The sequence below is a fragment of the Sceloporus undulatus genome, chromosome 2 (assembly GCF_019175285.1).
Source record: "Sceloporus undulatus isolate JIND9_A2432 ecotype Alabama chromosome 2, SceUnd_v1.1, whole genome shotgun sequence".
NCBI lineage: Eukaryota > Metazoa > Chordata > Lepidosauria > Squamata > Phrynosomatidae > Sceloporus > Sceloporus undulatus.
The window spans coordinates 32,168,292-32,196,126 of NC_056523.1; positions in this window are offsets into that span (position 1 = coordinate 32,168,292).

A 27,835-nucleotide genomic window follows, 5' to 3' on the forward strand; every position below is an offset into this window, starting at 1 on the left:
CCTGCCTTGTTTACCTCCCATTTGGACTACTGTAAACGTTCTACTTGAGGTACCTCTGAAGAGTGTCTAGGTTGCGCCAGCTGTTACAGGGGGTAGGATAGAAAGCAAGCACATGATGACCTGTTGAAAAAGCTCCACTGGCTACCAGTTTGTTTCCGGGCACAATTCAAAGTACTGGTGATGACCTTATCAAACACTATATGGCTCAGGTCCCAGCATTTGGCAAAAACGTATGTCCCTCTATGAGCTGGTCTGGACTCTGAGACCTTCAGGGAGGCCTTCTCTCCGTCCCACTCATCACAAGCATGGTTGGTGGGACATGGAGGGCCTTTTCTGTGGTGACCCTAGACTGTGGAACTACCTTCCCAGGGAGACAGAAGGGTCCCTTCCTTGATGGTCTTCCGCCAACAGGCGAGACTTCGTCTTCAGACTGGCATTCAAACAGAAAGCTTTTAAGAATGGGCTGGCGGGTGTTATATTGTTTTATGTGTTTAACATTTAATCTTTAAAGCTATTTGATATTTTAACATTATATTTGTTTTAATTATTGCAGTAATTTAATTCTGTTTTAATGTACTATTTTTGTATGCTTTTAACTGTACTTTTTTAAAATGTTGTAAGCCACCTGAGTCCAAGTCTTGGGAGAAAGGAGGGATATATGATGATGATGATGATGATGATGATGATGATGATCCCTGGCACTTTTGGACAAAGTGATTGCTGGTTCTCCACATCATATAATCTGGTATAGATGCAAGAATGCACTCCCATGTGAATAGGTGCTGTTTTGAGAAATTAAGAGACAGAACACAACTTGTATGCTCAGTTCAGTTTTGTTCATAAAAACACCAATTGCCTTGTTAGTTTTAGACAGAACTTGGAAATTTTACTCTTTTCTTTGGAATATGGCTGCCAAACTTTTCCAGCCAGATTGACCATGGGGATTTTGGAAGATACACACCAAAGAACCCTAACTTTTCCAAAGCTCTGGCTTTGTGATATGCCTCAAACACATTGGCTCTGACACCTCCATTTTGTCCCAGACGCTTAGCTAAGTAGGCACTGAGAATCAGACAGGGCAGTGGGGCTACAGCCTGCATTTGCTGACCTCTTTCGTAATTAAATACATCAAAAGCAATGGCATGCAAAGAATGCAGTCTGGGGAACTTGCAAATGTATTTCTGACTGCTGAGTCATTATTTTAATCAAATTACTCAAGATGAATTTCAAAGCAATCCAAGAGTTGGGAGGGAGCTGGGAGTCAAGTCATGAAAGGTTGCCAATACCACCACTGGTAAACCCATTAGCAATCACAAATAACCATTAAAAAAAAAAAAAGCAAAGGGAGCTTTGTTAGCCTTAAGAAAAATTCCAAAACCCATATTATTTTAATATCTTTATTAAGCCAACTGAAAAGGCAAGAGAGAAAAACTATGCAGGTTTTCTGGAGTAATTAATAGCAACAACATATTACAAAAAGCAGACAACTGGACATCAGGAAGTGAGGCAAAGGTGCTGAAGCCATAATGTATTCATGATGTCCTGAGATGGAATGGGGAGCCCTAGAATAATCTCTATCTGTCCTAGTTAATCTTCTGTTGTACTACTTTCTCAGCTGCTTTTATAATGTCCCAGTTTCTGCCTCTTTCTTCCACTTTCCTTCTTCAACCTCAGCTTACTTGAGTTTCTGCAAAGTGAAAAATTAGTTTCTACTCAGTTAACTCAGCTGGAGTTGAGAAGGGATGGAGTCTTATGCTTCCAGTAGGCTCATTTGATTCCCCTCCTGTGCCACCCTTTTCTGTTTTCTTCAACTCGGCACATTGCAGGGTTTCTCTGGTTTGAAGACTTTCACGGCAGGCATCCATAGTTTTTTGTGAGTTTTTCAGGCTATGTGGCCATGTTCTACAATAGTTTATTCCTGATGTTTTGCCAGCATCTGTGGCTGGCATCTTCAGTAATAAAACAAACATAGATATTTGGCAACACCTTTTTGATCACACACTGATGTTGTTCAGCCACATGTGTCTCAGTATTCATCTATGAAATGTTGCATGGTATGCCCCAGCCTAAATATTGAACATGGAGAAATATTGGCAGTTACAGTCCAACAAGATCCAGAGGGACACATGACTCACACCCTTACTGTAACATCCCATGTTGTGTGTTGTGCGTTTCACCTGGACTATCCTCTAGCAATGCTGGGTAGCAATAGCTAATGCCCAGAAAAGACATGAAACTACACCTCTTTGTGTGCAGTAACCATTGAAACCTACTAATCTGCTCAATTTTTCCACGAAGAACCCCCATACAGTTCCCCACATTCTCTTTCAGCTGCTTTGTTTGGGGAAATATCACCATACTAGCTAACATTTTGGAAGTGGTTTCTTCCTCAGGAAATATGCTGTATGCTGAATTGGAGTTGGAATTTGATTGCTGAGCTTTCCACATGCAATTAACTTTGCTCCCCTCTTTTCCTTCTTGGTCTCCTTTCCTGCATCTATGTTTGTTATTTTACTGTTGGTTCAGTCAGGGCTCCTAGGTAGAACACATGTTTTTCCACTTGGTTTTCCAGCAGGATGTGGATGGGATGGGAGGGAGAAAATGCCCAACAGCTGTGCAAAAGGCAAAGCACTGGTGGAGAACATCATGGCCTGAAGTCAAATTGGGCCTCTAAGGTTCTTCAGATGGCCTCACCCTTTTCTCAAAACCAAATCATTCCAAATTAATCTTATCTCGAGGGAGTGAAAAGCTTGGCAAATCAGAGTGCTACGGATGTAGTATATCTTCACTTTGGTAAGGCTTTTGACAAATTCCCCTATGATATTCTTGGAGGCAAGCTGGTGAACTTTTGGCTAGACAGGTGTTAGGTGGGTTCATAATTGTTTGATTGACCAAACCAAGAAAGTACTCAGAAATGATTGCACTTCACCTTAGGGAGAAGTGCTGAGTGGTGTGCCTCAGGGTTCTGTCTTGGGGCTGGTGTTGTTCAATATCTTTGTAAATGACTTAGATGGTGGAATGGAAGGCATGTTTATCAAAATTGTAGATGACACCAAATTAGAAGGGGTAGCAAATACCCCAGAGGACAGGAATAGAATTCAAACTAACTTTGTCAGATTGGACAGTTGGGTCAAAACTAAGAAAATACATTTCAATATGCAAAGGGAACTTACTGCATCTTTGGAACCAATAGCCTTGGCAGACCGGCACTACACACCATTATCAGGGCAGAGTTGGGGCATAGTGACTGCATGCTATGCACCCCGACTCCACCCCCATGCTGACATGACGCCGCTTGCCTCACTGTACAGCAGGAGGCGTCACAGTGCTCCCTTGGCACAGTGTGTACATGCGCTGTGCCAAAGGAGTGCCAAAAAGCCATGACATCAGTGGCTATGGCACCCTTTCCACATAGCAAAAAGGAGCATGTGCCGTGCAGTTGCTAGGAAAGGGGCAGTGTCCTGCCGCCCCTTAGGGGTTGTCTGTACAGCCCCTAACGGTGTGAAATAATTTCTTTTGTAGAATTAAGTCTACTTTATTTGATGCATCATTTTAGATAGGTTGCAGGGCCCCTTTGTGCTGTTTAGCACACGCACACACATACCAGTTTTTTTTTTAAATGGACCTCTGGCCAATTCTGGTTCCATTTCCCCCCATTTATTGGAATTTTGGCTGTCTATGTGGTCCCAAAGGGTCCTAAGAGCTGAAAATTGGTCCCATTGTCCACTGAAGTTGTCCACCCCTGCCTTAAAAGCACAGGACTTTAGTTTTTTGCTAAACTCGTCACTCTGAAAAGACGTGCTGGCCATATCATTGATGCTGTTGGAGGTTTCTTGAAGTGGCCCTTTCCACTAGGAAAAGGAAATTCTGGTATCACAAAAACAGCCTTGGGAGCCTCCCGCCCTTGCTTTAAGATTTCCCACTTTGTGAAAAGAAGTAGAGGCTGGGAAGGGTAGTCCAGTTGCCCTCCTAAACCATCTCAGAATAAGGCTCCAGGTGAGTTTCAGGCTTTGCTGGAACAAATTGCTGACATGGAGCTCTCACAAGTGCTGTGATGTCCACCCTGCTATGGGATTCCTGCTATGAGCCTGAACATAATACCCCATGCCCACTTTTTCTCTCTTCCTTGTTTTTAACTAAATCACATTCTCATAACTCCAGAATTATGTTACAAATAAAAATAAAAATGAATGAAATTAATGCTGGGTAGGATATAGGCCAGGAAGGTGGGGTTAAGGGGAAATGTGGAGGGGTGTGCCTGGGACCATCGATGGTGCTAAAAGCCCTAGAGATGTGGAGTAATAAAAGTTCCCAAACCGGTATGTTTCCATTCACTTTAAAGTGATTGTGGTAAGATGAGGCTTGTATGAGGAAGTCCTTGGTGTAGCAATTCCATTTTTCACTTTTTTCACTTTTTGTAGGAAGAAAAAGAAAGATAGGAGAAATAGTGTGGGGATATATAATTGTTTCATAATTTTAGTTTATAATTTATAATTGTATGCAGCCATACATCAATTAACAAAGCCTCTGACAAAGAAGGTGCTTTTAAAAAAAACATTTAAATTGCCCTCGCAGGCCCTTCGCTTTGTCTCTTATATAAATGGTGTCCCTTATATAAAATGGCAAAATAAAGGTTTGGAATTTCTATTTTTGGGGAATATTTTCAAGCCATGGATGATTGAATCCATGGATAAGGAACCCATGGGTAGGGAGGACCGACTGTATTTAGATAAATGACGAAGACTGGCATTTGGACTTTCTGTAAAATTCTGTATTAGATGTAGAGCCCTAATGTCCCATTAAGAAGAGATTAGGTCTCCTTGTGTAGAACATAGTTCACTATGAAAATGGCAAAAGCTGGAAGATAAGAGAAAAACAGTGTGTGTTTATTCTGATGACTGAAGCCATTTACTTCTGCCCCAATGTTATGTCCCGAATGAATAAGTGGCTATTCTCTTTAGCAGGCCATCCAGGCCCTCTCCATAGCCTGTTAAAGGGACTAGCCATGGTGCAGGGTTCTGGGAAGGGTATGTCAAAGGTTGTGAGTGTGGATTTGATCATGCCATCTGCCTTCACCCTGCTCCCTTTTAATTCAAGTTCTGTTCCACATTATGCTGCATCACTGTTGAAATTCCCTTGTTAGTACAGTCGGCCCTTCTTATACATGGATTTTTTATACACAGATTCAAGCATACACGGTTTGAAAATGTTCCAAAAAATTATAAATTTACCTTGATTTTCCATTTTTTATTAGGGACACCATTTAGCTATGTCATTATATTTAATGGGACTTGAGCATACACGGATTTTGTTATACACGGGGGATCTTGGAACCAAACCCCAGCGTATAACAAGGGTCCACTGTATACATTAGTGTCTGAGCAATTTGCTCCTTCATGGGATCTTAACTTCAGTCTCAAGAGTGAAGCACAATATTAAGAAGCCTTTCCTTCTGCACAGACCCCCTTTAATAGACTCCCCCACCCAACACATTTATAGTGTCTGATTTGTAGAAACTGGCAGCCCTTTCTAAATCATCTACAGCTTCTTTCTAGCTAGAAGATGGGTTATTCATCTTTTTCTTCTTGGTCTCCATTTTTTTCAAAAAACAGGTTTTGATGCCAGATGTTTAATTAAGACTTGATCTATTTATAAATGTCCTGTCACCCCACTCTCAACACATTCTTCATCTTTTTTTTTAAGGGGAAAATTTTCACTATTTCATTTGTGGCATAAAACAACACTCCAGTTTCTTCTTTGATTTATTCTAGGCTTCTTTGTGATTAGACATCCAGGATTAGGAATGTGCAGCCTGTGGGCCACATGAAACACCCAACTTCTTCCCTCCCACCCCCTGGTCCTGCAAGCCTCTGGTTCCCACAGAGCCCCTGGACTAAGGTTGCCAGGTTTTCCTTACTGTAAAGCAGTGCTTCTCAATTATTTTCTGTCATGCCCCCCCTAGGAAGAAGAAAACATTTCGCGCCCCCCACGCGACTGTAAATAGTATCATTTGTCTATAAAATTGTTATAAGTACACCTCTGCATAACAGAGCCTCACGCCCCCCTTTACGAAGCCTTGTGCCCCCCTGGGGGGCCCGCCCCACTATTTGAGAAGCACTGCTGTAAAGGAATGTCCTTTAGGATTTGTCTGCACAAGTCAGTATATCACAGGGGCAGATCGAAATATTCTGCGCCTGCAGATACCAAGACCTGTCCCATTCCCCCTCCCTTCCAATTATCTTGGCATTTTACAGTGTTGTAGGTCTGCACAAGTGTCCCACAGGGCCTCCTGGTGCATCTGTTGCCCCTGTGGGCCACTCGTTTCTGAGGTCAAAACAAGGTGCTCAGCAATGGTCACAAGCTGGGTGCCTTGTTCTAACCTCTGAATGAGTGATACACAGCAGCAGCAGACATGCTGGGTGGCCCAGCAGACACCAGTGCAGATAGCCAGCATGGCATGAAAACAGAGGGCTTCAGATGTTCCCAGAGGATCTGGAACAACAAGTAAGATTTTTTTACTCTGTGTGAACATTATTATACCCTGGTTCTGGTGTGGAATGTGCCAGAAGTTGTCCAGACTGCCTGCACCAGAATTGGGGTTTAGGCCCCTCAAACAGGACAATGCCAGAGCTGTTCCAAGTCTTTGCTATTTTCTGCTAGTAGTATGGTGCCATCTGCATATCTTAGATTGTTGAGATTGCTTCATGTGATTTTTACTCCTCTTTCCTCCTTCCTCCAAGTCTAAGTCTACTTTGTATATGATGTTTTCAGCATATATTTTCATTAAAATATATAATTTGAACAAATAGGGTAGTAAAATGCAGCCTTGCTTGACTCCCTTCCATTTTGAGAACCATTCTGTTTCTCCATATTCTGTTCTAAGGGTAGCCTCTTGTCCAGAATACAGGTTACATATCAGGACAATCAGATGTAGTGCAAAAGAAAAGAAGAAGAAGAGGAAAATAACACACACCCCAGGAGAGAAAAAGCCCCACTTCTAATGACCTTTATCATCAATGGATGATAGGATAAACATAAAGACAAGGATTAAAAAGCACTGTGTGTTGGTAACAGAACTCACAAGCTTCACTGTTGCTGTTGTTGTTAGTGGTCATGGTATTTCCATAGTTTACAGACTACTTTTAGGTCTGGGTGGATATGAATACAATCAGTTTGATGACTTTATTCTGATTGCTGATCCCAGTTAGAGTAAACCCATTTAGTCAATGGGTTTAGCACAAATTCTGATTTACCAGTTGAATCAATGGGTAGCAGGTGGATTTGGGCCATATCTCTAGACTGATAGGAAACAGTGCATCAGATCCCCAACTGCCAAAGCTAGAAGATTGTATATTTGCCAGCTTCAAATCAAAGGACTGTGTCCTCTTATGAAAGCTGACAGAAAACAGCTCAGCTGGTGGGCCTTTTCTCATTACTGTATTATGCTAATATTATCAAGCTAGCCTTCTACAGAGTGACATCCTTTAGAGCTGTTGCACCACAACCCCCATTATTCCCAGCTAACACACTCAGCAGCCCAACAACTCTGGAGAGCTGAAACAACCGAACTGAAAGGTATCTTTGTTTTTCTGTTGTCTGAGGCAAAACTCAAATATATCCATTTATTCATTTTATGACTATTTTTTTACAGTTGAATTATTCTTCAAGTTAAATTCACTGCCTCAGATCTTAATGTGAGGTGACCTGCACAATGACACAATAAATTATGTGATATAGAAGCTCCAGACCAATATTGTTGTTCAGGTGTTAAACAGGAAAGGTGTGAAATCTGGAGAAGCTGTCATTTTTAATGTCCCAGCCAATGATGCACTAAAATACTAGTGAACTCTGGCTTCACAGGCAGCTGCATAGCTCAACGCTGAACATCTGAAGCAAAAAAGAGGACGAAAGTCAACCCAGGGCAGTTTGGCTGTTAAAATGTTTAGAAGAGTTTATCCATCTAGCAATGACTTACTTTTCTGGAAGAAGGGGGTGGTAAGGAAATTGATTTGAGATAATTCCCTCCAGCTTTGCAGGCTACAGTAAATGTATGTTATCACTAATGTTAAGCTTTATTTCTTCATGAAGAATGCACGTCGGTAATGAAGCACAGCATTTAGTCAATAGCCACAAATAAAAAATGTTTCCTTCTTAACCAAAAGAAGAAAAAGAGGAACTGTCTACTAGGACAATGGACCTGTATTTTATTCAGTTTAGAAGGTCACTAAAAGTGCTAAAGTTTTAGTGGTAATAAATTTAGGAGGATGTTAAAACACTTGGAAGTTCAGTTTCCCTCAGTTGCTCCCAAGGTACTTGGCACTACTAGGGAGTGTGTTTCTGGGTGTATACCCATCCACCTGAATATTCATACATGTTTTACAAAGTGCCTAGGGGAAAATATCATCGTCATCATCATCATCATAGTCATGTGCTCAAACCACATGCTTCACACTTTTATCCTCCAGATAGATATTTTGGACTTCAGTTCCCCCAAATACCTGATCATCTGCTAGGGTGGATTTGGGTTTCTTGGAAATGAAGTCTAAAACACCTGGAGGGTCAAATTCTGAAAATCACAGTCTTAAATCACCTGATGTCCCCGCTAGAAAAAAGGAACTTGGCAAGTGAAGACTTCTGCAGGTTCTAATATATTCAACTACTCTAGATGGGACTAATAGTTAAAATTAGACATCTGTGTGGCTTTTTGGAGCCATAATTACCACATTTTATCCAGATGTACTTTTGTATTTTTATCCGACTTATATATTCTTGTTTATAAGTCATTACTGCTTTTCAGATAACCCCAGTTCTTTAGTTGGAAGTGCTTAGAACTCAGGGAAGAGAAACACCAGTGTTTTAAACATCAGTGATGAAAGCAGACTCTTTAAAAAAAAAGAGAAATAACAATGTTGATCTACTTTAAATGTGCTTTGTGTTAACTGTGTGAACATATGGAGCTTCTTCAAGCCAAATTATCAGTTCAGTTCAGCACCCCTTAACATTTGCCATCTTTTGTATGAAAAGGCTTCTGCCTGGTTAACAGTGGGCATTCTGCTAGGCACAGCTGGGCAGGGTTCCCTGCACTGAGCCATTTCTGTTTGGTTGCCAAGAGAACTTGCAAAGATCCTGCAAATACTGTGGGAACCAGTGTCAAAAAAGGAAAGAACAAAAGAATGCTCACGGGTAGGGCAACATTTCCCTCTTTCAGAGTAACAGTTTCTAAGCATCATGATAGTGCACAACCTTTTGATAAGTATATAATAGCTGGTTGTTTGGGGGCTGGTAAATATTGACAATAACTCCCACTTGGTCATGTTATTTAGTGGCAACCTACTAAATAAATCTGGTTATCTTGATGGCCATGTCTTCCCAGTGTAAGCCTTTCCAAAGTTTTGAAAAATTGCAGATAGCATTTATGAGTTCTCCTTACTGTGCGAAGCATATTTCATTGGAAGTGCCTCTTGGCATGTTGATAAACAGTTATCTTGCAAACAAGCTGGGTACATGGTAATTTACAATTGTCTTGAATTACCTAATAGCAAGTGTCAATTGCTTTTATCTGAGAAAACAGTATCAGTCAGGAGGAAAATGTGGTGTAGAAGTTTAAGTGCTGGGACATTGGTGAGAAGAAGCTGAGAGAGAGAGATCAGGTCTGGGGATATCAGTTTGTTTCCCCAGTTATAGCCATTAACAAACGTTTGACCAATGGGTGACTCCAGCATCTTGGGTGGAGAGGCTGCTTTCCATGGGGGAGAATTCTCTTCTCCTTTGAGGTCACTATAAATGTAAGAATGGGAGGGAAAAGTTATCAAAACTATGGCCTAAATCTATTTATTTATTTATATCCAATCTTTCTCCCAATATAGAGACTCAAGGCAGCTAAGAGCAAATTAAAAAGAATACAAAAACATTTTTAAAGTACAAATATATCATTTTAAAAATAAATAATTAAAAAGTTAAATACATTAAACATTAAAATGGCAAAATGTATTAAAAAAAACCTATATGTAAACCTTAAAATCTGAATCATGCAGCATTCAAAAACCTAATCCTTATCAGTTTGAAAAAAAACCTGATGGCACAAAAATATTTTTACCTGCTGCTGAAAAGAGAGCGGGGATGAGGCCATCCTGACCTCTCTAGGGGAAAAGTTCCAAAGTCTGGGAGCAGCAATGAGCTTGAGAGAGTGGTTTTGACAGAGAGAAGAGCCTCTCTGGATAATCTTAGAGTTCTAATTTACATATATATAAATCTTATTGTCTGTTTGGCTGACATGGGTTTCAAAGGCTGTGTCTGCACTGCAGAAATAATCCAGTTGGACACCACTATAAGTGCCATGGCTCAATGATATGGAATCCTTGTTTGTTACGGCACCAGAGCTCTCTGACAGAGAAGGGTAATTGTCCCACCAACCACAATTTCCAGAATTCCACAGCATTGAGCCATGTCAGTTAGTGGTGTCAACCCGGATCATTTTTGCAGTGTGGATGTAGCCTAAGCGGAGAAATATTTAGGTTCTATCACGAGAATCAACCAGTGATATGTTGTCTAGGGGTACCCCTAAAAATAAGTCCATAAGAAGGATCTTTCCCTGTTCTGCTGTGTGTGTGTGTATGTATGTGCACATATACATCTGCATGTACTAGGAGTCGGCAATTGGGGGGGTGCTAGGCATTAGCCCCTCTGGAAGAGACACCGGAGGCCCCAACTCCATCTGCACCTATCTACATTTTCTTCCCAAATGCCTCTAGATGCCCACTAGGCATCATGAGGGCATTCTTGCAATTTTATAGGGCTCCTTCACTCATTTAAGAAGTGACCAGTAATCACTTCCTGTTTTAGAAAAAGACCTCTCTTGGGCTTAATTCTTTTCTGTGTTTTCAATTGTACTGTTTTAATCTTGTAAGCCACTCTGAGTCCCAGTTTTGGGGAAAGGGCGGGATATAAGTAAATATAATAAGGAGTCCTGGTGGCGCAGTGGTTAAATGCCTGAAATTACACAACATTGTAAATTTAATCCTAGGAGTTTATCACACACATTTTCCAACCCGATCCATGCACTGGACTGTATCAGGTTGGAACAGGGGAAAATGGGTTTTACTGCACACAAAATTGTCGCTGTGCTATCATCTGACCATGATCCATCCCCAAGCAGTGCTCTGGTGACTGATTTTGGTAAAATGGGAAGGTTCGGTAGTACCAAAATTGGCCGCCACAGCACTGCTTGGGGATGGATCATGGTCAGACAACAGCACTGCAGCAATTTTATGTGCCGTAAACCCCGATACTGTCCAGTGCATGGATCAGGCTGGAAAATGTGTGCAGTAAACTCCCTAGAGGAGGGCTCCAAGGTTCACTCAGCCTTCCATGCTTTTGTAAGTTGGTAAAATGAATACCCAGCTTGTTGAGGGCAATTGGCTTACACATTGTAAACTGCTTGGAGAGTACTAGTTCACGGATAAGCGGTATATTGCATTCTTCATATCATATGCATATACAGAGGAGTCTAGGTGTTACCCAAATTTCAAGGGTCCCAGGAGGGCATCCACAACCAACATTTAATAAGGGAATTTTATAGCTCAAATGAAAGCAGCCGAGAGGGCTCAGACAACTGAAAGGGCATGAGAGCTGGAGGCTTACGTATATTGGTTCCCAGGAACAGAACTACAGAGTGCAAGTTCAACATAGTTTTACGTATTTGCAAATCAAAGGGAGTCACCATTTACACAAGACATGTGTGTGTGTGTGGGGGGGGGGGGTTGCAGCTCAGATCTGCAGTCACTCCTGTTCTAGCAATGCAAAGCGTAATGTTTTTTCACACCAGATCCAGAGTCACTCCTGTCTAGCAATGCAAATTCATGTTAAAACGTGATGTTTTACCACAACTGGTTGCCTTTCCATTGTCCTTCTGAACTGAGGGGGAAGTGAAGTCAGTTTATTCCAAGCAAATCACATGATGTGGATTCAAGCAAAGCAGAATGAGTGCACATTGTATTACCACACCGGAGGATTCAACGATTCGAATCGGCACCCTTGCACATGCTCAGTGGGGCTCTGGACGCTGTCCTCCTTCCCTGCCCCCTTCTTAGCTGACATCCTTCATGGGGTGAAGAAGCAGTCAGGGGATGATGGGATAGGTCGCCAGGGGTCACTGGGGCCAGGATTGGGATGCAGGAGAAGGCAGAGGATGATGGGATAGGTCGCTGGGGGACCCTGGGGCCAGGATTGGGATGCAGGAGAAGGCAGGGGATGATGGGATAGTTCACTGGGAGTCCCTAGGACCAGGATCGGGATGCAGTAGAAGCCAGGGGATGATGGGATAGCTCGCTGGGGGTCGCTGGGGCCAGGATTGGGATGCAGGAGAAGGCAGGGGGTGATGGGAATGATGGTATGGGTTGCGGGGTGGCAGAGGGGGCGAGATGGCATGAAGGAGGAGGAGGAGAATGATGGAACAGGATGCAGGGGGCCAAGGGGGTGACATCCGAGTGGTTTTCCACACCAGACCAATTCGCAGTACAATCGAAGTGAGCCTGGAAGCGAATTCTGTGAAGTCACTTTTTTTTTCAGTTTTACCAAAATGAGGGGTCACTTTGGAATCACTGCAGAAGCACCTCGCAAGGAGCTCCCATAGAAAGGAATGGCGTCTGATAACACATTCACATTACGACGTGAATGTGCATCGTTGAAAGCGCAGTCACATCGGAACTGACTTGCAAAAGCTCCAAAAATCTCCGTTTGATAAACCTCACAGAGACACTCACACACGTATCCAAGAGCTAACAATATAAAAGGTGGTAGCAGATTGTGACTGAAAGGAATGTAGAGGGTGATACTGTACAGATTCCAGAATTGGAACTCCATTCAGGTGATACTATGAAGTGCAATGGCTCAGCGCTGCCTCTGGATCATGGAGTGGCCAACAATGCTGAGGGGTCATCTGCTGGTTTATGGGAACCCCATGAATTTCATGAGCTTTTCTTGTGCAAGGAATACTCAGTAGCACCTCTTTGTTTCTTGCAATATTTTATTCTATCTTCATATAGAATGATTTCAACTAGGTAAATCTTGGAAAGTTTTTTTTCTTAAAAATACATTGTGTAACAAGTTACAGACAGTAATTTGTTACTGTTAATGTTAAAAAACATAGTGATTCTCTTGCACTATGCACCATTTTTCATTACATCTTTGTTCTGTTTTGGGAAGAAAATCCATTTTGAAAGTAAAGAATCATAGAATAATGGAATCATAGAGTAGGTAGAGATCACAAGGGTGATCTAGTCCCACCCCCTGCCATGCAGGAACTTGCAAGCAAAGCACCCGTGACAGATGGTCATCCAGTCTCTGTTTAAAGACCTCCAAGTAAGGAGACTCCACTACTCTCTGAGGGAGTGTGTTCCACTGTTGAACAGCTCTTACTGTCAGGAAGTTCTTCCTAATATTGAGGTAGAATCTCTTTTCCTGTCGTTTGAATCCATTGAATTTTGAAGAGTTAAAAGCTAGTCTTATGGCCTAACCCAGTATTTCTCAAACTGTGGGACAAGACACCCATGGTGGGCATGAGAGTTAGAGGCCCTGATCTCTCCTCCTCCTCTTTCTCTTTTGCTTCCCAAAGTTTTTCTCCAGAGGGGAAAAGCAAGAGCAAGGCACTTGGTGCCTCTGCCTGAAAGAAGAAGTGAAACAGAAAGATGAGGAGGAAACCTATTTCCTTACAACGTGTTAAAATAGACACACTAAGCAAAAAAAAATTTTTATTCATATACTGTGTTGAATGAGGTGGGGAGGTGACATCTGGATGTGGATGTAAAAGGAATTACAAGGGTAAAACCACTGGTCTAACCTTTTGGAAGGAATAAGCTCAGCATGTCCCCAAATATATTTTGCCATCCAAAGTATCCAAAAAAGTAACAAAACATACTTCTTAAATGCAAAAAAAGAGGATAATATCCAAAATATAAAAACGTGGAAAACTATTCTCATTGTGGTTTTGTCTATCCAAAAAGTAAGACACTACTGGTGACATGTCATGTTATTTCAAAACTCTGGTGATATGTGAATCACCATAATATAAACAGTACACTTCTAAAGTCCAACTGGTCTACAGTGCAGCTATAGCCTTAGGAATCATACTTCAAATTCCCCTGTGAAAGTGGATTCTTGAATAGAACTGTTCGATAATCCTTCCTCTAATACACTCCTTTCCACTCTCAGTCTGAATGTCAGGCACTTATGGAAAAGGGCCTTTCGATCTCCCAGACCACCAGGCATGTGGTTTCAGTTAAATCTTTATATACAGGCTTCAGGCCAAAGGATGCACTACTTAGACTCCCTAATGAAGTGTGGGATTTGGTCCCAGAAAGAGTGATGGTGGGGTTTGCAAGAACTGTTACAGAGTTCAGCTTGCCAAGTCCCCATACTGCTAAACTTTTTTTAAAAATGTGAACAACATGTCCAATGATTTCTGAACTCAGTGCTTCATCTCTTACCTAGCAGAAGTGTTTTATGTTGTACACAGAGCGGGTGGAAAATAAAGAATAACCACATAAATTGCCGCTGGAAGCAATTTCTTCCCTGGCTGTCTTTTTCTGTCTTATCTATTCCTAAAGGGATAGTATATATAGATTCTAATCAGGCCTGCCTGTTCGTGTCAGGCATTTCAACAAGGCCAGCGAGAAAAAAGGCACTGCCTTCTTGCATCCAGAACCTTGCATTCACGTTCAGAACATTTCCTGAAGGGAGATCTTTACTTCCTTAGATTGGGATGGGATGTGTGATGTTTTTTATATACACGTGCTTCTAGCTTTCTTGGCCTGCATTTTAGACAGGAACTAGTGCTGTGTGTGTTTGTGTGTCTTTGTGTGTGGGGTGGAGCGCTAAGGAAGCAGTATAGCCCAAATTTTCAGCCAAATGTTTTCAACTGTCTTTTAAAAATTGTTTTAAAACTGCAAATATATGCCTGATAAAATAGCATTATAGCACTTCCCCAATAATTTATACAGGCAGTTCATTTGTGCAGGAGGATAAGAAAATATCAAGCTGTTTCAAATATGCACTACTGGGAACAGCTGCTCAGTAAGCATCTGGACAAGGGTAAGGTAGACATTGTGCACTTGGACTTTCGCAAACGTTCAACCATGTTGCTAGAGCTGGACCAATATTTTGGATCCAGCTGTTGCTGCCCCTTCAACACTAGGGGAAGGTACAAAAACAGTTCTGAAAGTTAGGAATAATCAGAAGACATAGGGATCAAGCAGACTGGCAGCTTGGAACGGTCGCTGGCTGCTCCAGCCCCAGCCACTCACTGTTCAGCGTGGGACCACAGCGACCAGATGCTGCAGTCCTGAGACTGGCTGCTGCCATTGTCTGCAATAGACCACTGGAAAGGAGCACTTTTTTTGCACTCCTTTTGTGGCAGGGTTCAGGCCACCTTAGGCGGCTGCAGCACAACTCCAGCCCAATCCAGGAGTGTGCGTCATCTGAACACCACACCCCTGGATCGGCCTAAAGGTGGTGCTTTTGGCCTGTCTGTTTCAGGCCATAGAGGACAAAATACTTTCTTTTGTTCTTCTTTCAATTTTTTTTTAAAAAGCTCCACCTCGTCTACAGCCTCCTGAGTTTTTCTTCATCACATGAACTAGCTATGATGGTGAAGTACTCTATATAAAAAGTTTTTAAATTCTATGTTATATAAATTTCATTTTCATACTCTCCAACATTTCATACATGAAAACCGGGACTTATGTAGCTAGTCAACATCAGAGTGTGGTCAAGATGTCAAAAAATATTAATGCGCAGAGACTGCAGCAGTTTGCTTTCACCTGAGCCTATTGGGATAGAATTCAGAGGCATAGCTGTGATAGTCTGGCATATGAGTAAGCAAAGGGATCTTTTAACACCTTTGAGACTAACTATAGTATACGGGAGAAGTTGTAGCATAAGCTTTTGTAGACTTGTCTGCTTTCTTAGTTGCATGGAGTTCTCTCTGTTTGTGTTAAAAATTTTATACACACCATATAGGGGTTCAGTAGCATAGCCTTCAGAAACTTTATTACTGCAGCAGCAGCAGCACACACAAAAGCAAACTGGTGAGGCTGAAAGACAAATACACTCCTTTGAACCTGTAGTTTTATGCTTAAAAACAGCACCCATTTTAACGAAAAGCAAACCAATTTAATCTAAAACTACTTCCTTCTTTTCCTGGAAGATCACCTCCAAATCACCCCCCAGCACATAAATAACCCGCCCCTCACACTTTTACATACAAAAATATTTTTATCCTAATCTCTCCATATAGCACCACAATTAAGTGTAATAGTAGGACTGGTAGTGCATATACACTGTAGAAGTAATGCAGTTTGACATCACTTTAAGTGTTGTAGCTCCAGCCTCTGGAATCCTGGGATTTGTAGTTTTACAAGGTCTTTAGTTTTTTCTGCCAAAGTGTGCTGGTGCCTCACCAAATGACAAATCTGTAGGATGGAGTCATAGCAGTTAAAGTTATTATTATTATTAACCTTTATTTATAAAGCGCTGTAAATTTACACAGCGCTGTACATACAATCTTTTTAATTGGACGGTTCCCTGCCCTCGGGCTTACAATCTAGAAAGACACGACACAAAAGGAGAAGGGAGTGGTGGTGGGGAAGAGGATGAGGGCCAGCAGTTCTTCTCTACCTCCGAGGCCTGAATCAGGGGAGATGGACTGGAGGGAGGGCTTGGCTTCTTAATGGATGGTTAATCATCTTCCAGGGAGGCCTGTTGGAGTTAGCCTGCTTCTCCTGTAGGATAATACATATAAAATACATAACAATACAGGAAATGATTCAATAAAACAGGCAACAAAGAACATCAAATAGCAAGTGACAATTATGCAATGCCTGGGAACGCTTCTTGGAACAGGATGGTCTTCAACTCCATTTTGAAGCTGGTTAAAGAAGTGATGGCTCTTGGTCGCGGGGGAAGAAGGTTCCAGGAGTGAGGGGCAGCGAGTGAAAGTGGTGTCAAACTGCATTATTTCTATATTGTAGATCCACCCTACATTTCCATGTGTTTGCAATTTCCTATGTTCCAATGGCCATGCTTATGTATGACAACACATACTCTATGTGTCTATTTGTGACATCATAAATGTGTCACATGGGAACAAGACACTAGGTTATACAACAAGGCAAGGCATGGTGATCATGACAATGACAGTAGAAGAGGCAGGATCTTGGCAAGATATTTGGATAGGTTTAATGAACCTGATATGGACCATCATCATCCATAGTTTGTTTGTCTTTATTCCTTTATGCTATGGCAGTCTGGCAGTATTACTGAACTATAGCGAAGGAAGGAAGGAAGGAAGGAAGGAAGGAAGGAAGGAAGGAAGGAGAGAGAGAGATCCTAGAACAAACTGGATCCCCCGTTGTTGTATGTGTCTTCAACACAATCCCCTGAATTTCACAGGGTTTTCTTAGGCAAGGAATGTTCAGGGGGTATTTTTGCCAGTTCCTTCCTCTGAAATATAGCCTACAGCACCTGGTATTTGTAGGTCATTTCTCATCCAAGTACTAACCAGAGCTGACCCTTCTTAGTTTCCAAAATTGGATAGACCTTAGGATATATGTTAGTGGCCTGAAATTCCCAGAATTTCTGACCAATAGCCATTAGCATGGTATTTGAAGGCTTACAACAACCTATAAGCCAAGTTTAGGAATCACTTTCATAGAGGATATGCCTAGGCTGTGGATGCCACCAATGTTACAGTGAGAGTCTGCAATACAGTGAGAAGTCTGCAATAAATACAGATCTCTCACACCGATTTCCCATTCTCCTTTGTCCATATTTTTCAGATTTCAAGTCAGTAGTGAAAATCTTCTAGCAGACATTATGGCTGCTGTGATAAGGAAGAAAAAGTCCAAGAATGTGTGTTTTATATAATGCAATGAAGGGCACCCCTTAGTTGTAGTCTTTCAAAGTGTTTGGCTGTGTTTACAGATGGATGATTAGACATTAATTAGCACATAGATGGGGAATCAGATGGGCTGCCTGTTCCCAGTTTTCTAGCCTTGCGTCATTCTGTGACCTTGGGCGAGTCATTTTACCTTCCTGGGCCTATTTCCCCCCACCTACAGATTCACCGGCTGGTATTTTCCATTCTAATTTTATCTATCTTATCAAGCAAAATTAATTAACTGGAAAGGAATATTTAAAAAGGTGTTGTGGGATTATAGGAAAGAGATTATTTCCCATCTGTTTCATGCTGAGTCCTGGTGGTTTCTTGAAGCATCCGAAGCTGTAGGCTAGCAACATTGGATTAGATGACAGGTCAAATATTCTCAAGCACAGCACAGGAAAGTTAGAAGAATAGAATCACAGAGTTGGAAGAGACCAAAAGAGCCTCCTAGGACAATCTCTTGGCATGCAAGAATAAACACCTACATTATTCCTGAAAGATGCCCCTCTAACCTCTGTTTAAAGACCTCCAAAGATGGAGAGCCCACCACTGTCCTAGGCAGTCTATCCCATAGTCAAGCAGCTCTTACACTCAAGAAGCTGTTCTTAATGTTTAAGTGGAATATAAAATTGGGGGTAGGGTGGGTTTGGACTACAATGGCCAGAATTTCCAGCCAGTATGGCCAGCAGCTACATCGTGGCTGCTGGTTCTTGGAATCATAGTTTTAGTTAGTAACCTTTCCAAGTTCCATTTTCAAGCACAGCTACAGCACTTGACCAAGGTCACCAGCCCTGTGGATAGTAAACAGAGCAATAAGAGTTGAGCTAGGAAAGAATATCATTCTATTCTAGAGATCCTGCTGTTGATGTGTGTGCTTGCCTACAACAGGCAAGATAAAAAGCAACTAGTCCTACATTACAGCTGTACAGGATAACCCAAATTCCATATTCTTTGCCTTGATGAGTGCGCACACCATCCACACTGTCAACAGACCGACCCCCAAGCATTTGGTACACAGTAAAATGTCTTTAAATAGGTATGTGTATATAGATACCCACATACAGGTCTGCCAGCTAGGATGTATAAGTATATATATCTATATACTAAGGTCTGCAAGTTGATACATATTAAGGTCTGCATGTTTGCATATAATATTTGAGCAAGGAAAATATTACATGAAAATAAACATTAAAAATTAATTGATCAACAAGCTTAGAATCACAGAATCATAGAGCTGGAAGAGACCACAAGGGCCATCCAGTCCAAACCCCTGGCATGCAGGAACTCTCAATCAAAGCATACTTTCAACTGAAATGGTAGACTTGGTTGTACCTGTTATAATGATTTCAGTCAGAAAGAAAATCCAAAATTGTTGCTTCTGCATTTTTAATCAGTAATGAGGAGTTGCCACATTGAGTTTTTTCAAAGATAATAACTAAATTAAGTCTCTCCAAAATTGAAGTCTCTTTTAAAAATATATAACTAAATGAGCTGCTGGTGAAATATCAGGAATAAACTCTTCCAGAACATGGCCTCATAGCCTTAAAAACCCACAAAAAATAAGTATTGGATGATTCTAAACTCCTTTGAAAGCATGACCTGAATTAATACAAATTATGTGATCAGTATCCAATAAAAAGATAGATGGTGGTGACAGATAGGAAAATGGATAGCTAGATGGACAGGCAAATAGAGCTCTAAACAAACTTGGCTTGAAATGTGGACTAAAGTTGTTCTTGGTCAGTGTACAAGTCTTCTGAATCAATAAAAACTGATGGTCAATTTTGGATTCTGCTAAAGTTATGAGATAAACACAGTTTTCTCTAGAATTCTGGGGATTATGTGTTCTTTTGATTCACTAAAACATAAAGCCTAATGTTCCTAGCCATAGCTTGATTCTGTAACCATGACACTACACTGCCCTCCAACATTTCACAGATGGAGAGGAGAATATGTGTGGCCAAGCAACATCAGAGTGTGATCAAGCTGTCAAAAGTTATGAATGGGGAAGAACAGATAAGCTAATATTTGCAGCTGTTTGCTTTTGCCTGGGCCTACTGGGAAGGAAAGTAATCTGCTCCTTCCTCTCCTCTCTCTCAGCTGAATTAATTGAGTGCAGATTACTTTTATACTTTGAACTCATTTTGAGCAACTGAAGTAAGATGAGGACAAAGGGGGAAAGTGGGAGGAAGAGAGAGAAATTGGGACGTTTTAAAAGCAGTTTAAAAAGGGAGGGGGGCAGAGGATTACTCCCAACTGTCCCTGCCAAATTGGGACACTTGGAGGGTACACATCACACTGGCTACTGTGAGAGATACCCAGAGCCTGATCACATGGAGGTTTGGGGGGCTTTTTTCAGCTCAGATCCAACATGACTGCGGGTCCAACGATGCAAATTCACGCGATAACGTGATGTGTTATCACACGTGATTCCTTTCTATGGGGACTCCTTCCATGGCGCTCCTTCAGTGAATCCAAAGTAACTCCTCATTTTGATGAATTCGGAAAAAAGTGAATTCACAGAATTCGCTTTCAAGCTCACTTTGATTTCACTCTGAATTGGTCTGGTGTGGAATGCAACTTTGCTTCTGCTCTAATACACCACTGCAAACCCCCCGGGTTGCAAATTTCCCATGGTGCGGCACTGCAATTTTTCCCCATTTCCTTTCAGTGGCCCTTTCACTTTCAGGCCAACTCATTTTTGGAGAATATATATATATATATATATGTGTGTGTATGTGCGTGAATATGAATATACAGATATGTATGTACTGTATGTCTGTCTATCTATTATCTATCTATCTATCTATCTATCTATCTATCTATCTGTGTGTTGAAATTGCTGAAATGGAAGGGAAAATAAAAAAAAGGGGGATGAGGAAGACACAGAAATATTCACGAGGCAAATATTCATGCAATCACGCAATTACGCAAAACAGGGAACATGAACTTGCACCCCTTTTCACCCCAGAAACCTACAAGGTCACAATGCATTCAGACCCCCACTGAGCATGTGCAAGGTTGCCGATTCGAATCGTTGAATCCCACCGGTTTGGTAATACAATTTGCACTCACTTCGCTTTGCTTGAATCCGCATCACGTGACTTGCCTTGGATTCGATTCCCCCTCGATTCAGAAGGACAATGGAAAGGCAACGAGATATGATAAAACATTCACATTATAACGTGAATTCGCATAGCTGAACCAGGAGTCACCCCGGATCTGAGCTGCAAAAACCTCTGTGTGATACACACCCTAGCCTTTTTCTTTCTTTTTTTTTTTTTTTTTTTTTTTTTTCTTTTTTAAGTTAAGCTACTTGCTTTTAAGTTCTGTGACCTTCCAGTTGCTTGGTAATATCACTGTTTACACAAAATCCTCCTTGGCTTGAGTTTGCTAGCTGGTGCCCATGGGAAACCAAAAAGCTTTGTGACAACCTGCAGACATGTCATTTTGTAATCCTGAATCCTTCTTTCTCACTTTCTGACATTCTACTTTTATTTTTTGTGGTCTCTTCTCTAAGTGGTAGATTAGTAGGGACAGTGATCAATCTTCTGCTCCTTCTCTTTTGTGTCATGCAGTCTTCCTCCTCTGATAAAATTGCACTGGGGAATGTGGGGAAGGAGAGCAAGAGAGCACATAAAGGGCTTTTGGCTGACTCACCATGGGTAAATGATGTCTTTGAGGCATAATGATTTTTGCATGACTCAACTGCTTGCCGCACATTAGGTGAGAGGACAAAGTTAAATAGCTCCTGTTTTTGACTTGAGCATCACCTGCTGGCTTGTAATCGAATTAGCACCATTAGGTAGCTAACTGAAATCTCTGCAGTCCAGAAGAATGTGCCAGGCTTTTGCTTCCAGATGCAAGAGTAAGAATGAGGCTGGAATACATATAGAAAGTACATTCTGTATGAAGGGGCAGCTCTTGTTCTTGATGATGTCCTCTTTGTTTTAGAATAACACAGCTGAATGGTATTGAAAAGACACACTGGAACATAAAGCCAAATGAAAGAAAATGCAAAGCAAACATTATGAAAGTATTTCTTTGCACAGCACACACTTAAACCACAGAAATCACTGCCAGAAGGTTTGGCAACATTCATCAACTTAGGGTGCATCTGCACTGTAGAAATAATACAGTTAGACACCGCTTTAACTGCCATGGCCTCAGAATCCTGGGATTTTTCATTTTGTGAGGCATCAGTCAGCATCATCAGTTTTGTGAGGTATCAGTCTCCTCCTCCCACTTCCCCCTTTGTCCTCAGCTTACCTCAGTCACTGCAAGGGGCAGCATTCAGTCGCCCCTTCTTCAGCCAGATCGGGACCACGGAAACCTCATGCTGCAGCCCCAATCCAGCCTCTGGAGGGCGTAGAGGGTGACATAGCCAGCAGTATGGCACCCCTTTGGTGCTGCATCATCTGGATGCAGCACCAGAGGTGCGCCATGATGCTGCATGCTGTCTGGAACATTGCATGGCATCATGATGCCCTGAGGGCAGAATGAGGGCATCCATCATCAGGATGCTGTGCCCTGACTCCGCCTACAGGCTGGCCTTTCGGACGTGTCTGTATAGGGCCTGAGTTCAAAGTGCAAAAGTAGTTCACACTTCATTAACTCAGTAGAGAGGAGAGGAGGAGAAAGAAACTTGCCCTTCACAGGAGGCTCAGGAATAAGCAAACTGTTGCAGCCTTTTCTAGCTTCTATGTTCTCCCTCATTAACAAATTTAGCCATCTCGTCTGATGATGTGTGGCTACTGTACCATTTTTCATCTGTCAAATACTGTATGGGAGATTATGGAACAGTACAATTGGGAGAGTTATGCAAAGATTAGCACAGCTGTACACTGAGGCACAATTGCCACAGACAAAACTGAGTAGTAGCTCTGGACCAGATCCTCTTGCCCAGTTAGGGGTGCTAGGTCAATACGGTTAGAAATACTGAAACTGTACATCTGATCCCTTAAAATAAATACATGCTGCTGCCACATAATGTTGGCAGGATGATAGCCAGCCTGGCCCACTACAATCTACTTTGGCAGGAGACATCTAGTGTATCAGAAAGGGTCACTTCTAGACTGTATTACTTGACAAGAGATTGACAGCGGATGGTCCTGGCACCTTAGGCATACAAAACACATGCTCTTTCACTGGTTTACAGCCTTCCTTAAGGTGCTGTGATCTTATGAAAATCCGGGGCCAATACGATATACTCTTGTTGAAAGTAAGTCCTGGCTTTAGTTTGTGACCTCACGAAGGTGTTGTTTCATAAGCAACAGCCTTTTAACAACACTAGACCAGAAGCCTTGAATTCTGTGATGTCCATGGGTCCAATTTCAAAAAGTACAGTCTTGTATTTGAAAAAGGCTTTTGGTTTAAGTTGTCCTCTGTCTGAAGAGTTGTCCAGATTAAATATAAATAAGATGACTCTAAAATGGGAAGGCAGGATCTTTGACATTGTCTACCAACCATTTAGACTGTGCAAGCACACAGTTCACACAACCAGTCCTTCCCACTCTGGTACTGTAATTCTGTCATCATAGCAATTGTTCCTATAATCATATTCCATGTAGTTGTAGTATTTCCATATTATCCAATATATATTCAGTAATAGGTTTCTAGATCCATTTCGAAGCGCAGGCTTTAATGTTGTTCTTGGAAACAAGTTCCCTCAAGGAACATCTATTCCTATAGTTACTTACCTGTCCCCTAAGGTCATTGTCCCTAAGGTCATTGGCTCTTGGTGCTGCTAAGGAGGGACACTTTTTGGTGATGACATACAGTTGAGGAATGGCTGCTTCGCAATGTTGTTTAGTGCCTACATTATTTTATTTTCAGTCCAGGTGACATTCATTTTTGTATTGTTCCAAGTACTGAAAAAAATGTTTTGTTGCTTTTAGATCTTTAGATTGTTTGTTTTGCTTTTGCTAGTTATTTTCCTTTGCTTTAATTATGTGCTGCACTGTTTTTAATCTCTACTGCTGATTTTACATTGTGCTGTTTTGAAACTACAGCACTAGCCCTCCCCTATGATAAACATCTAGCTGCAATTCTGGGATTGGATAGTCAGAGGCTCTCAGTATTCTCTTCTCTCCCTCTCTAGTCCCCAACAGGCTGTTTTTTTTCCTTTTTACTCTTCCCCCTCTCCCATGCTCTCCTTCTACCCCCACACTAAATCACATTGCCATAGTTGTTAAACTGTCTTAAAAAGAGAAATAAAAATACAAAATAAAAAAGTAAAAGGCATGCTGGGTAGACAGGGTTAAGCAGTCTGGGAAAGACAGTGGAGGACTATTGATGGCAGCAACAGCCCCAATCCCATGACCAAACGCATGTGCACTATGGACTTCTCCCAAACCAGTATACAGTCGGCCCTCCAAATTCCTGGGTTTCAGATCTGCGGTTTTCACTATTCATGACTTTGTAGCTGCTTCTTAACAAAGCCATTCTTTTCAGCCCCCTCCTCCTCATCCTTCCTTCCTTCCTCCCAGCCAGCCAGAATAGGCTTGCCAAATCCTGGGAACTGGCGGGACTATCCCGCTTTCTGGGGGGTGGGCACGGTCCCGTCCTTCTCTCCCACAGTTCCCAGGACAAACAAGGCCTTCTCCATAGGTGGAGGAGCATCCTCCGCCTCTGAGAAGGCCTTGCCGCCGAGCTGGGCTTGGCGCTTCTGCCTGGGCTTCCTCACGGCTGGAGGAGGCCCAGGCTGGAGCATTGTGCGGCCTCCTGGGCTTCCCCAGGGCTGACGGAGGCCTAGGAGGCAGGCCAACACTCTGCGCTTCAGGATGGGTTTTCCCGCATTTTTTAAAAAATATTTTTAAAAGTTATTTATTTTTGTCCCAGTTTGGTGGCAGCCAATTATGGCAACCCTAAGCCAGAACCAACACCATACATTGCCCTGCTTTGCCAAATTTTGTATCCTCCTCATTTCCAAAGATCTTCCATTTGAATCCAATGTTTGCAGCCACCCCTAAGAAGATCATAGAATTGGAAGAGACCGCAAGGGCCATCCAGTCCAACCCCCTGCCATGCAGGAACTCTCAGTTAAAGCATCCCAGACAGATAGCCAACCAGCCTCTGCTTAAAGACCTCCAAGGAAGGAGACTCCACCACACTCTGAGGGAGTTTCCCTCCTCTTCTTCCCCCTCTCTCCTGGCCAGACAAAAGCAACACTGTGCCTTCACTTTGTGGCGATGACTGCAAACATCAGATTCAGAGTGGAAAGGCTTTGTAAATGAGAATAATACAAAGTTTGTCAAAATGGGGAAGATACGGTGTTGCTTTTTTCTGTCTGGGAAGGAAATTGAGGAGGAGAGAAGGTGCATCCTTTGCAGCCATGGCTGCTAACATCAGATTGAAAGTGGAAGAATAAAGTGGAAGAACTTTGGAAATGTGGGAGAGGCTATGTGTTTCAAGGTTGCAAAGAGAGTTATGGGTAGTGCTCTTGGTGGCAGAGGACTCTTTCTCATTCAAGTTGGAGAGGGCTAACATATTCACTGTCTTTCCACATTTGTGGAGGTCTTTGGCCCCCTAACTAGAGATGTGAAGGCCTTTTTTCCCCTGAATCATGCTAAAATAAAACATTCCTTAATTTATTTTCTTTCTTTGTTTAGTTTTTCCATTTTTTCCCTGTCCCTCCCGTTTCCCCTGGTCTCCTTCCCTGGACATCTTCAGTAAGAGGTTGGACTCTGGGGATGCTTTAGCTGGAGATCCTGCACTGAGTAGGAGGTTGCACTTGATGGCCCATGAAACTCCTTCCAGCTCTATCATCCTATGACTAAGTCTTCAGTTACACCGTGTCTTGACTAGTGCAATGCATTCTGTGTGGGGGCTATCCTTGAATAGTGTCCAGGTCCCCTCACTTGGTGCAGTATTGGGGAACTTATCTGGTAACTGGTACATGTTTTCAAGACAATTTTATTCCACTACTGAAATGCCTACCCTCCTTGCCAATTGCTTTCTAGGCCCAATTCAGAGTGTTGGGCTTAAACCCTAAGACCCTAAGCGAGGAGGCTGGCTATTAATAGGGAGGATTTCCTGTTTCATTAGGAATATACCTGAATGTTAAGATCTTCAGCAGAGACTCCCCTGTAAGTACAATCACTTATCCAATGGCAATCTGAATGCAATCATGAAGTTTAATGTTATTGCATGATAACCCACTAGACACAAATTTGGGCAATGGGAAGTCAGTCCGAACACAATCATGTGGTTTCACGTTATTGCGTGATAAATTGCCACACGCAAATTCAGGCAATGCCATGCGATTTTCAAGCAATGGGGAGCCAGTTTGAATGCAATGCGTGTTCACGTAATTGTGCAAAACTAGCGACTTTAAGAGAATGCATTCTGGCCCCACTTTCTTTTCATTCGAATTTAAGAGAAATTCCTCCCATTTGATAAACTCCATAGAGAAGAGGGCTTTCTCTTCCTTTACTTTTCCAGATGGTGGAATGGGTAACTCCTAGATTAACTATCAGTTTTCAGTGTGGTTATCTCTTACAAGGAGGCCAAAAATACCTCTATAATCTAGCTTCAAACTTTTTTCTTGATGTTAACTATTTATTGTGGTGATTTAAATTTAGTTGTGTGCCTTCAAGTTGTTTCCAACTTATGGTGACCCTAAAGCGAGCCTGTCATGGGGTTTTCTGGGGCTGACAGTGTGTGACTTGCCGAAGCTTACCCAGTGGCTTTCCATAGATGAGCGGAGAATTAAACCCCGATCTCCAGTCATAGTCCAACACTCAAACCACTGCATCATGCTAGCTCTCAATGATTTTTATAGTTTTACTTATTTTGAACATTTTAATGGTTTTATTGCTGCTTTATAATTTTTGGAAGTGATGTTTGTTAATTCTCTTGAGCACTATTTTTAGTGGAAAGTTAGAATTAAAATGTTTCAAAATAATCCATATTTTATTTTGTGATATTGTACTTTTCTCTTTGATATTATATATAGCATGTCCTAATTTAATTTATCCATTCGGCACCAAGGAAAACTTTAGTTCCTGAAAGGACTAAAAGTATAAAAAACATTCCAACTGAGTTCACCAGGTCTTACTTATTTACTTACAGGCAGGATTGCCAGATTTAAAACTGGAGATGACTCTGGTAACTTAAAACCCACTGGGTGACCCTGGGCAAGTCATGCTCTCAACTTCAGAGGATGGCAATGGCAAACCCCCCTCTGAAGAAAGCTGCCAAGAAAAACCCATGGTAGGTTCATCTTGGGATCACCAGAAACAACTTGAAGGCACACAATAACAACAACGAAGAGGGAATTTCACCAAGTCCTGCTTGTTACCTGACTGTGTGGCAAACAACGCCTCCTGAAATTCTGCCTTCTCCAGAAGAGGAACCTTCTCCAGTTTTCAGTCTGACAACCCTACAGGGAGAGCAACCTTAAAGTCATTTTTTTAAATACACACACCAGCAGTCTGTACTATCATTTTTTAAAAGGGAACCTTCATGCTTAAAAATAAATGAACAGCTAGTACGTTTGTACCATCTGAGAACTATCCCAAAATGCACTTTTTAAAAAGCAACAGCAACTGGCTTTCACAACCAAGCAAAGCCATTTAGTTTCAGGTTGCCGGAGCATAAGTATCTCACCGGTATTGCCTCAAATAAATCCTAGCTCTTGAAAAGCATGTTCTAGTTAAGAAGATTATTATTAAATCTTATTTGTGTATTTTAAGCATTTTTACACCATTTTGCCTCCCTAAAAGACAGTAGAAATACAGACTGGTTGCCATGGTGACAAGCAGCCAGCTCTCCTTGCTTAAAGAAAAAGTAGAGAAGTGAGAAAGCTGTTCACTGCAGAGGCCAGTAGCAGTGCTGCAAACTGCAAGCATCACTGTGGTTGTCTAGAGAGCCAGCATGACATAGTGGTTTGGGTGTTGG